Source organism: Pongo pygmaeus, chromosome 4 (assembly GCF_028885625.2).
Source record: "Pongo pygmaeus isolate AG05252 chromosome 4, NHGRI_mPonPyg2-v2.0_pri, whole genome shotgun sequence".
Taxonomy (NCBI): domain Eukaryota; kingdom Metazoa; phylum Chordata; class Mammalia; order Primates; family Hominidae; genus Pongo; species Pongo pygmaeus.
This window is the reverse complement of record NC_072377.2, coordinates 142,596,821-142,608,366: the sequence shown is the minus strand read 5'-3', so window position 1 is coordinate 142,608,366 and position 11,546 is coordinate 142,596,821.

The window sequence follows — 11,546 nt, the reverse complement described above, 5'->3', positions numbered from 1 at the left end:
TTTTTTTTTTTGGTGGCGGGGACAGGGTCTTGTTCGGTCACCCAGGCTGGAGTGCAGTGGTGTGGTCAGGTTCACTGCAGCCTCCATCCCCCGGGCTCAAGCAATAGTCCCACCTCAGCCTCCTAAGTAGCTAGGACTACAGGCATGAGCCACTGTACCCAAATAATTTTTTTTTTTTTTTTAAGTAAAGATGAGTTCTCACAATGTTGCTCCTGAGTTCAAGTGATCCTCCCACCTCAGCCTCCCAAAGTGTTGGGATTACAGGTGTGAGCCACTGCACCTAACCTGAAACTGATTTTTCTTTTTCTTTTTTTTTTTTTTTTTGAGATAGAGTCTCGCTCTGCTGCCCAGGCTGGAGCGCAGTGGCGTGATCTTAGCTCACTGCAACCTCCCCGCCTTCTGGGTTCAAGCGATTCTCCTGCCTCGGCCTCCTGAGTAGCTGGGATTACAGGCCCTGGCCAGTACGCCCAGCTAATTTTTGTATTTTTAGTAGAGACGGGGTTTCGCCATGTTGGCCAGGGTGGTCTTGAATGCATTGACTTCAGGTGATCCACCCGCTTCAGCCTCCCAAAGTGCTGAGATTACAGGCATGAGCCACGAAGCCCGGCCTGATTTTCCTTTCTTTTTTTTTTTTTCCTCTCTCTCTTTTTTTTTTTTTTTTTTTGAGACAGAGTTTTGCTCTTGTTGCCCAGGCTGGAGTGCAATGGCGCGATCTTGGCTCACCACAACCTCTGCCTCCCAGTTTCAAGCAATTCTCCTGCCTCAGCCTCCCGAGTAGCTGGGATTACAGGCATGCGCCACCACGCCTGGCTAATTTTTTTTTTGTATTTTTAGTAGAGACAGGGTTTCTCCATGTTGGTCAGGCTGGTCTCGAACTCCTGACCTCAGGTGATCCGCCCACCTCGGCCTCCCAAAGTGCTGGGATTACAGGCGTGAGCCACCGTGCCTGGCCCCGATTTTTCTTAATACTTCAGTGTATCCTAGAATCTGTGTTGTGAAGAAAAACAAACAAACAAACAAACAAAAACTTCAGTGTAAACCTGGAACCAAGGAAGGTGTTTTCTGGGAGCTATTGTTCTCATGAAGAACTTGTAACTATGAAATTCCTTTAGAAATTTCTGATGTAGAGTCCGGGCACGGTGGCTCATGCCCATAATCCTGGTACTTTGGGAGGCCGAGGTGGTGTGCGCCTGTAATCCCAGCTAATCGGGAGGCTGAGGCAGGAGAACTGCTTGAACCCGGGAGGCAGAGGTTACAGTGAGCCAAGATTGCGCCACTGCACTCCAGCCTGGGTGACAGAGCATGACTCTGTCTCAAAAAAAAAAAAAAAGAAATTTCATATGTAGCTTTGCATGGCCTAATGTGTTGGCAGTTTGCTTGTTCTCAGTGATGTTGAAACTGTGGATATACTTATTGCATAAATGATTCCTTGTTGCAACAGTATAGCAAGGAAGACCAACGAGAAGCAGAGCTATCATTCTCCTAGGTGTTTATTTTATTTATTTTTTTGTGACAGAGTTTCACTCTGTCGCTCAGCCTGGAGTGCAGTGGTGCAACCTCGGCTTGCTGCAACCTCTGCCTCCCGGGTTCAAGTGATTCTCCTGCCTCAGCCTCCTGAGTAGCTGGGATTACAGGTGCCCAACACCATGCCTGGCTAATGTTTGTATTTTTAGTAGAGACAGGTTTTGCCTTGTTGGCCAGGCTGGTCTCAAACTCCTGACCTCAGGTGATCCACCCGCCTTGGCCTCCCAAAGTGCTGGGAGGCATGAGCCACCGCGCCTGGCCTCTGCTAGGTGTTTTAAACACCCTGCCTTGGACTGATGGGTAAAGGTTAAAAGGAGAGAGGACTCAGGATGGGGGAGGGCTTTACTTGATGGAGACAAGATGCTCAAGAACAGTAGTGGGAATGTGGTTGGTTTGGGGAGAGCTGGTTCCAAGTGGAAGATGCTACAGGGAGGACAGCAGAGTCACCTGTTGTGCCCTGAGGACAGCCTCTGACCTTCGAGGATAGCTATCATTTGCCTCTGAGAACCACATGAACCCTAACACGAAAACATCTTAAGGAGCAGATACTTCTTGGGAACACTTTCTGTCTTCTCTTATTCTCATTTAATAGGGAATCAGCCTGGTGGAAGGGAAAGCGATCTAGACCAGGAGTCTGGAGGCCCAGGCTCAGCTCTGCCTTTAGACAGTTGCATATCTTGGTCAAATCATTTCTCTTTTCAGGCATCTTTTTTTTTTTTTTTTAAATCTGTCAAACCAGATTTCTGGAACCAGATCATCCCTGAGATCTCGTCCAGCTCTGACAGTCTGTGAGTCTAATATCCTGAAAAAGTGGTGGAAGAAGTTGCATGGCTACCAAAAGGAGCATGTGGGTGCTGAGTCAGGTAGACCTGAGTTTACATCCAGTGCCAGCTTTTACTAGGTATGTGAACTGTGACAATTATTTCACTGGTCTCAGCCAGGCACGGTGGCTCACGCCTGTAATCCCAGCACTTTGGGAGGCCGAGATGGGCGGAACATGACGTCAGGAGATCGAGACCATCCTGGCTAATATGGTGAAACCCCGTCTCTACTAAAAATACAAAAAATTAGCTGGGTGTGTTGGCGGGTGCCTGTAGTCCCAGCTACTCGGGAAGCTGAGGCAGGAGAATGGGGTGAACCTGGGAGGCAGATCTTGCAGTGAGCCGAGATCACGCCACTGCACTCCAGCCTGGGCGACAGAGGGAGACTCTGTCTCAAAAAAAAAAAAAAAAAAAAAAATTTCACTGGTCTCAGCCTGAATTCCCAGATCTATAAAACTGGTGTAGTATTTGCCGGGCATGGTGGCTCACACCTATAATCTCAGCAATTTGGGAGGCCGAGGCAGGCGGATCACCCTAGGTAGGGAGTTCAAGACCAGCCTGACCAACATGGAGAAACTCCATCTGTACTAAAAATACAAAATTATCCGGGCATGGTGGCACATGCCTGTAATCCCAGCTACTCGGGAGGCTGAGGCAGGAGAATTGCTTGAACCTGGGAGGCGGAGTTTGTAGTGAGCTGAGATTGTGCCATTGCACTCCAGCCTGGGCAAGAAGAACGAAACTTTGTCTCAAAAAAAAAAAAAAAAAAAAAAAAGAAATTGGTGTAGTACCTACAATGCAGGTCTGTTGTGAGGATGAAATGAAACAGTGCATGTCCCTGTTTCCCAGACTGTGTGTCAAGGCACCCTGAGGCTTGGCAGGGAACTCACATGAGTACAACCATGGCATATTTCAAAATTTTGAGGGAACCACAGTGACATATATTGAGTACCAAACGTATTTCAATTGAACATTAGATTGTGCTACGTTCCTTTATGCCCTGATGTTGTATCTTCAAAAAGCCAGGGTTTTGATGTGACAAAAGGCAAGTACCTCGTAAAAATCAAGATGGAACACAAAACGAGGGTGGTGGTGTCCAATCTGATTCCAAGGTTTAAAAAGCTGAGCAGTGTGTAATAGGTGCACATATCTCATTAATAAGTAACTGGGACGGCCAGGCGCGGTGGCTCACGCCTGTAATCCCAGCACTTTGGGAGGCCGAGGTGGGCGGTTCACGAGGTCAGGAGTTCGAGACCAGCCTGGCCAACATGGCAAAACCCCGTCTCTACTAAAAATACAAAAATTAGCTGGGTGTGGTGGCGCACGCCTGTAGCCCCAGCTACTCAGGAGGCTGAGGCAGGAGAATCACTTGAACCTGAGAGCCGAGATCACTGGGGACGTGACTGCCAAAGTGAATAATCACTTTTTCAGGGTCCCTTTGTCTCTTTCTTTCTTTTCTTTTTTCTTTGAGACGGACTTTCGCTCTTGTTGCCCAGGCTGGAGTGTAATGGTGTGATCTCTGCTCACCACAACTTCTGCCTCCCAGGTTTAAGTGATTCTCCTGCCTCAGCCTCCTGAGTAGCTGGGATTACAGGCATGTGCCACCACGCCTGGCAGATTTTGTATTTTGAGGAGAAATGTGGTTTCTCCATGTTGGTCAGGCTGGTCTCAAACTCCCAACCTCAGGTGATCCGCCCACCTTGGCCTCCCAAAGAGATGAGATTACAGGCATGAGCCACTGTGCCCAGCCCCTTTATCTCTTTCTTATGGCCTATATGCTGCACGGTTTACTTCCCAAAATATCCTCAAGTCAGAATCTGTTCTTTCCAGAGGATTTTGGTCTTTAGTCCTATTTTAATGTCATTGAATTACTCTGTTGTAGAATTCCAGTTGGAAGGGTTTACCACAGCTCCAACAGGTTTGGAATCTACTGGTTGCAGTCAGGGCTGGGCTTAAAACAGTCCTGGCCACAAAAGAGTGTGACTTTCTTTTTTTTTTTTTGAGATGGAGTCTCACTCTGTAGCCCAGGCTGGAGTGCAGTGACATGATCTCAGCTCACTGCAACCTCCGCCTCCCAAGTTCAAGCAATTCTCCTGCCTCAGTCTCCTGAGTAGCTGGGATTACAGGTGCACACCACCACGCCCGGCTGATTTTTGTATTTTTAGTAGACACAGGGTTTTACCATGTTGTTCAGGCTGGTCTCGAACTCCTGACCTTGTGATCCGCCCACCTCGGCCTCCAAAAATGCTGGGATTACAGGTGTGAGCCACTGCGCCCGGCCACTTGAGTATGACTTTCACTGTAGCAAAAGTGAATCAGTCATTGTCTTAATCTATAGGAGGTCCTCGCAGAATGTCATTTCCTTCAATGTTGTTTCCTTTACTGTTCATGGGAAAAAAAATTGGTTCCCAGCCAGGGCCATTGTCTGTGTGGAGTCTGCTCATTCTCCCCATGTCTGTGTGGGTTTTCCCCAGGTGCTCAGTCTCTACCTACATCCCAAAGACATGCCTGTTAGGTTCATAGACCCAGTCTGCGTATCAGCGTGTGTGTGAATGTACCCTGCAGTAGGATGGCATCCTGTCCAGAGCTGGTTCCTGCCTGGTGCCCTGAGCTGCCAGGATAGGCTCTGGCTACTCAAGACCTTGAACTGGAATAACTGGGTAATAATTATCTCACTATCTCACTTGTTTTGATGAATCTTTCTTAAATGTAGGTAGAGCTCACATCTATCTTAAATTTTCTTTTTCTTCCTTTTTTTTTTTTGAGATGGAGTCTTGCTCAGTCACCCAGGCTGGAATGCAGTCACCCCAGCTCACTGCAACCTCTGCTTCATTCTCCTGCCTCAGTCTCCCGAGTAGCTGGGATTACAGGCATGCACCACCACGCCCTGCTAATTTCTGTATTTTTAGTGGCGATGGGGTTTCTCCATGTTGGCCAGGCTGGTCTTGAACTCCTGACCTCAAGTGATCTACCTGCCTTGGCCTCCCAAAGTGCTGGGATTACAGGCATGAGCCACCATGCCCAGCCTTTCTTAATTTGTTATATTAAAAGTGTTTTGGTCTTTATTTCGAAGTTTGGTGATGTTTTTGTGACAAGAAATATGCCACAGGAACTTACCTCTTTTTAATTTTTTTTAGACAGGTTCTTCCTCTTACACCCAGGCTTCAGTGCAGTGGCGCAATCATGGCTCACTGCAGCCTTGACCTCCCAGGCTCAAGCAATCCTCCCACCTCAGCCTCTGAAGTAGCTGGTGCTATAGGTGTGCACCATCATGCCTGGCTAATTTTTTGTAGAGCTGGGGTTTCAGTATGTTGCCCAGGCTGATCTTCAACTCCTGGGCTCAAGTGATCTTACAGCCTCAGCCTCCAAAAGTATTGGGATTACAGGCATGAGCCAAAGTGCCCAGCCTTAACTCTTGTTTATACCAATTAGCCTGTGGTAAAATTGGTTTTGTTATATGTCATTTCACTTAAAGTCACAGTTTCCAAAAAACTATCACTGATGTTAAGTGAGGACTTACTGTACTTCACTAAAAAAACAAAACAAAACAGGCCGGGTGCGGTGGCTTATGCCTGTAATCCCAGCACTTTGGGAGGCAGAGGTGGGCGGATCACAAGGTCAGGAGATTGAGACCAGCCTGGCTAACATGGTGAAACCCCGTCTCTACTAAGAATACAAAAAAAATTAGCTGGGCTTGGTGGTGGGCACCTGTAGTCCCAGCTACTCAGGAGGCTGAGGCAGGAGAATGGCGTGAAGCTGGGAGGCAGAGCTTGCAGTGAGCCGAGATCACGCCACTGCACTCCAGCCTGGGCGACAGAGCGAGACTCCGTCTCAAAAAAAAAAAAACAAACAAACCTGAGCTCAGGAGTTTGAGACCAGCCTGGCCAACATGGTGAAAACCCATGTCTACCATAAAAATACAAAAAAATAGCCGGTGTGGTGGTGGGCGCCTGTAATTCCAGCTACTCGGGAGGCTGAGGCAGGAGAATCTATTGAACCTAGGAAGTGGTGGTTGCAGTGAGCTGAGGTTGTGCCATTGCACTCCACCCTGGTCAACAAGAGCAAAACTCCGTTTCAAAAAAAAAAAAAAAAGGTGCTTTTAAGCTTTTAAAAAATCACCACCAACAACAAACCACAACTGCCACCACCCCACAATATTTTGGTCAATTTTAAGTTTAAATCAATTTAGAATAAAAGATATAATAATGTTCCCAGAAAGCCTCTGCCTATAGTATGGGGATAGGACCTCTTTCTCAAATACTCAGCTCTCAATATTCACAACTACAGTTATCTTCACGCCTTGTTTGCAAATTAGCTCTTAGCTCAGAGCTAATAACTTTTACTTGAGGGAATCAAGTCAGTCTTAGAAGTGTTCCCTCCCTTGACTTTAGTCACTAAGTGCAATTTTTTTTTTTTTTTTTTAATAGAAAGGGTCTTACTCTGTCACCCAGGTCGGAGTGCAGTGGGGCAGTCACAGCTCACTGCAGCCTCAATTTCCTGGCCTCAGGTGATCCTCCTGCCTCAGCCTCCCAGGTAGCTGGGACTACAGGTGTGTGCCACCACACACAGCTAATTGTTTTGTATTTTTTGTAGAGACAGAGTTTTGCCATGTTGCCCAGGCTGGTCTCGAACTCCTGAGTTCAAGCGATCTTCCAGTCTTGGCCTCCCAAAGTGTTGGGATTACAGGTGTGAGCCACTACGCCTGCCGCATAGTTTTTGAAGCATACTTAAAACAATCTTTTGTCTTGGTTCTGTCAAATACAGAGTTTTGATAGTAGGAAGACAGGTTTATTGAACACTTTATTCATGAAGCAATTCAAGTAATAAACTCAAACTTTTGTCTGCTATTTGCCTTTTTAAAAAAATTAGCATATCTTTTGGCAGTTTGCATTAAAAATAGAGGCTGTAGCTATGAGGATAACCTTAAAAAATAAGTTGCAAAAAACAAGATCAAAATAGAGGCTGTAGCTATGAGGATAACCTTAAAAAATAAGTTGCAAAAAACAAGATCAATTTATTGCCAATCTTTCTCAAGGTGTTTTAATTTTTATTATTCTTTTTGGTCTTTGCCCCTCTGACAATTCCACGGTAGGTAGGTTTAGAAAACGACTGATAATTCACTCTGCCTCTTCCTACGTAACCCATATTTATCAGTCTGTTGCAGGTGGCTCCATTTTGGTTCAAAAGGCACTGAACAATTTTGGGGAGAGGAGATACAAACTTCCTCATAACCATTGTATAGCTACCTATGCCTAAGAAAAATGTTAGGGAAAGGTCTATTGTTCCCCATCTACCCCTTTTCCTAATTTGAAAACAAGGAGCAGTAGGGGAGGGAAGGGGTCCCACATGGAGGTCTATGTTTCTGACAAGGGTTAAGTTACTAGCGTGCAAGCCTCGTCCAGAGTCATTGCAGCCAATGGGGGTTCACCCTGATGAGGTAATGCTTTCAGCCCATGTTTCATTGGTTGCCCTTCTCATTACTTGGCATTCTCTCAGAGGCTGGGAAGTGGAGAGGGCTAGTTTTAGGGCTAATGGGAGCTTTTTCCTCGTGACAGGTACAGGTGGTGCTTACAGAAATGCTTGGAGCCACAAGGGGAAATCTGTTTCCTCTTCTCAGATGTCCTGCATCTTGAACCAGTTCTTCTACCTGGGGCTGTAAGGGCATCTCCTAGTCTGGCCCTTATCCCCATTCCTCTGTCAGCTCCCAGGGTTCTCAGGAATGAGAACATGAGTGAGAGGAAGTTGTTTTATACCCTGAGGAGCCGGAGCCAAAAGGAAAGCCTGCCAGTCCTCGGATGTATACATCCCATTATGTTTGTCAGCCTAGGACCTTTGAATCCAGCAGCCCTTCACTTCTGAACCTTCTTTGGCCGGGGAGCAGTAGCGCTGGCTGTGAGTCAGGCTGACTGCCTCTATACCCCCCCTACAAAGCTCGAGGGGTGATAAGGAAAACTGGGGCTTCCTTCCAGTCATCTTTCCTCTGTCCATGGTCTTTTATTTTGCTTACCTCCATTGTGGGAAATTGTGTTGTCTGCACTGTAGTGGCCCATATAGGTCCTTTGACAAGCAAACAACTGTTTACTATGTCTCTGAAAGAACTTGGAGAGCCCTCAGCCCTGCTTTTTTTTTTTTTTTCTTTTTTTGCCCTGCTTTTACATCAAGATCTGTATCAACTTCCTGGCAAGGAGGGAGAAAGCACCAGATTCTAGGCTGTGTGTAAACAGGGAAACTGAGGCTGGGAGGATGAAGTAATTGTGGATGAAGTGGGGATAATAGACAAGTGCTTGTCTCTGACAACCAGCCTAATTTTTGGCCGTAAACTCATGCTTCTTTTTACACACTTGAGAATTAGACAACAAAGAAGCAACAGGGTATATTCAGTATGGTTGAACTCTCTGATGTTTTTCAGGGTTGACTTGTAAAGAAGAAGTGGACATTGTACACATGAATAGGACTTTACAACCACGTGGGGGAAAATTAGTAGAGGCTTCTAAGAGAGAACTGAAGCAGAACAGATTCTGTGGGCTCTGAGAGCTGAGGGAGACAGCATTGCAGAGGTGAATGGGCTGCCTGGGTTGCTCTATAGAGTAGATGATCAAACCAATTTGAAACAAAATTTAGCTGGAAGCATCAGTCCTGCTTTTCATGGTTGAACTTCACAGAAGGAGATTCTGGGAGTCGAAGGGAATAACATTTTATGCTATTTTTCTGTGTAATTCTGGGAAAGGAGCTCTTTTTCTGTGACCCAGTTTAGCTGTCTAAAAAAAATCACCCTGAATTCAAAGGAAGAATCTGTAACTGAAAGGCTCACTCTTAAGTGTTTAAAAGGTTGGCGACGGCATTTAAGATTCTGATGATATTGTCTGAGATATCCTGAAACTAACCCCATTCAGGCTTCCACCCACAGGATAAAGGTCTTCTTTCCATCCTGGTCTCGCTCTACCCCTCCCACCCCCAACTGACAGGGATCTGACCCTCCCTAGAATATATTTATCACAGAAAACAAGAAAGACCAGGAAGAAAGGGCATAGCAAAAAGTAGGAGGCTTCCACATCAACGTGGAATCATAATATTTACAGGATGATCAGTTAATACATTTGAGAAAGTGCTTTGTCAGCTGTTACCATGATAACAAAATGGATTATGGTCCTCAAAAGAATAGAAACTGTTTTACTCATTGTGTTCTACCCCAGTGCGTGGCACTTTTTTTGGGGTGATTTTTTATTGGATTTTTTTTTTTAGAGATGGGGTCTCACTATGTTGCCCAGGCTGGTCTTCAATTGCTGGACTCAAGCGATTCTCCTGGCCAAAATGTTGGGATTACAGGCCAGGCTTGAGCCACTGTGTCCAGCTGGTGGAAAATTTTAATTATATGAAGGTAGAAAGACTAGTTTAATGTGACTCCATATATCCATCCCAGCTTCAGACTATTATCAACCCATCACATAGGTGCTTAATGTTTTGGGGAGAAAAGAAGGGAGTTTGGCAGTTTCTTAGACATAATTTACCCCATCTTTCTTTCTTGGGAAGATTATGATCAATATGAACAATAAATGAGAAAAATCACATTTCCTGTACTTCATATTAGGTTAATCACATTTGAGAAAAACAAAAGTGAAAATCTTTTTTTTGAGATGGAGTTTTGCTCTTGTCGCCCAGGCTGGAGTGCAATAGCACAACCCCGGCTCACTGCAACCTCCGCCTCCCGGGTTCAAGCTATTCTCCTGCCTCAGCCTCCTGAATAGCTGGGATTACAGGCATGTGCTACCACGCCCAGCTAATTTTGTATTTCTAGTAGAGACAGAGTTTCACCATGTTGGTCAGGCTGGCCTTGAACGCCTGACCTCAGGTGATCCACCTGCTTTGGCCTCCCAAAAGTGCTGGGATTACAGGCATGAGCCACTGTGCCTGGCCAGAAATTCTTTTTTTTGAGATAGGATCTCACTCGGTTGCCCAGGCTGGAGTGCAGTGGCACAATCATGGCCCACTGAAGCCTTGACTCCCCACACTCAAGTGATCCTCTCAACTCAGCCTCCTGAGTAGCTGGGACTATAGGTGTGTGCCACCATGCCCGGCTATTTTTGTATTTTTTTGGGTAGAGACTAGGGTTTCACCATATTGCCCAGGCTGGTCTTAAACTCCTGGGCTCAAGCGATCCACCCACCTCAGCCTCTCAAAGTGCTGGAATTACAGGCTTGAGTCACTAAGCCTGGCCAAAAGTGACATTCTTAGGAACACCTTTCAATCTGAATTATATAATAAAAGGATTATAAAATAATCATTTTGATTTTTTTTTTTTTTTTTTGAGTCTTGCTCTGTCGCCCAGGCTGGAGTGCAGTGGTGCAATCTTGGCTCACTGCAAGCTCTGCCTCCCCGGTTCATGCCCTTCTCCTGCCTCAGCCTCCCAAGTAGCTGAGACTACAGGCGCCTGCCACCATGCCCTGCTAATTTTGTTTTTGTATTTTCAGTAGAGACGGGATTTCACCGTGTTAGCCAGGATGGTGTCGATCTCCTGACCTCATGATCCGCCCACCTCGGCCTCCCAAAGTGCTGGCATTACAGGCGTGAGTCACCATGCCCGGCCATCATTTTGATTTTATAAAAACCCAGACCTTGAACTTTGTTACTCACGCCTGTGATTAAAAGTTCGCCATGCCTCAGTTTTTTTTTTTTTTTTTCAATTATAGCACAGCAGGAGGGTGTTGGGAGGTGCCTGGAAACCCTGGCTGACTTGTCAGGCCATCAGCCTGCTGCCTTGACTGCGATATGGATGGAATGGGGCCAAGGTCTCCATGTTTCTTGGTGTTTCTACTTTCTTTATCTTCGACCCTTGTACTGAAGGCTGGTTCTTTATCTCTAAGGACACAGATAATAGCAGCCAAGTTTGCCTGAACAGACTTTTTGGCAGTTTTCAACCTTGTTTTCTGGAAGGGAAGAAGAGGGTGGTAAAAAGCCTACCATACTTACCGACTGAAAGGGGCATCTACAGGGCTGAGTGTTTGGGTGAGTCACTTTCCTTTGGTTCTACCACATTTAGGTAAAATGAAGCTTTTTGGTATAGTGATATAGTGGGGAATGTGCAGGTTTTAGAGTAAAATAGACCAGGGTTTGAATTTCCTCTCTATATGGTTCTCATATTTCTCATCTGCAAAATGGGTTGTTTTAAGAAATAATTTACTTAAAAATACATAGTGTAGGGAC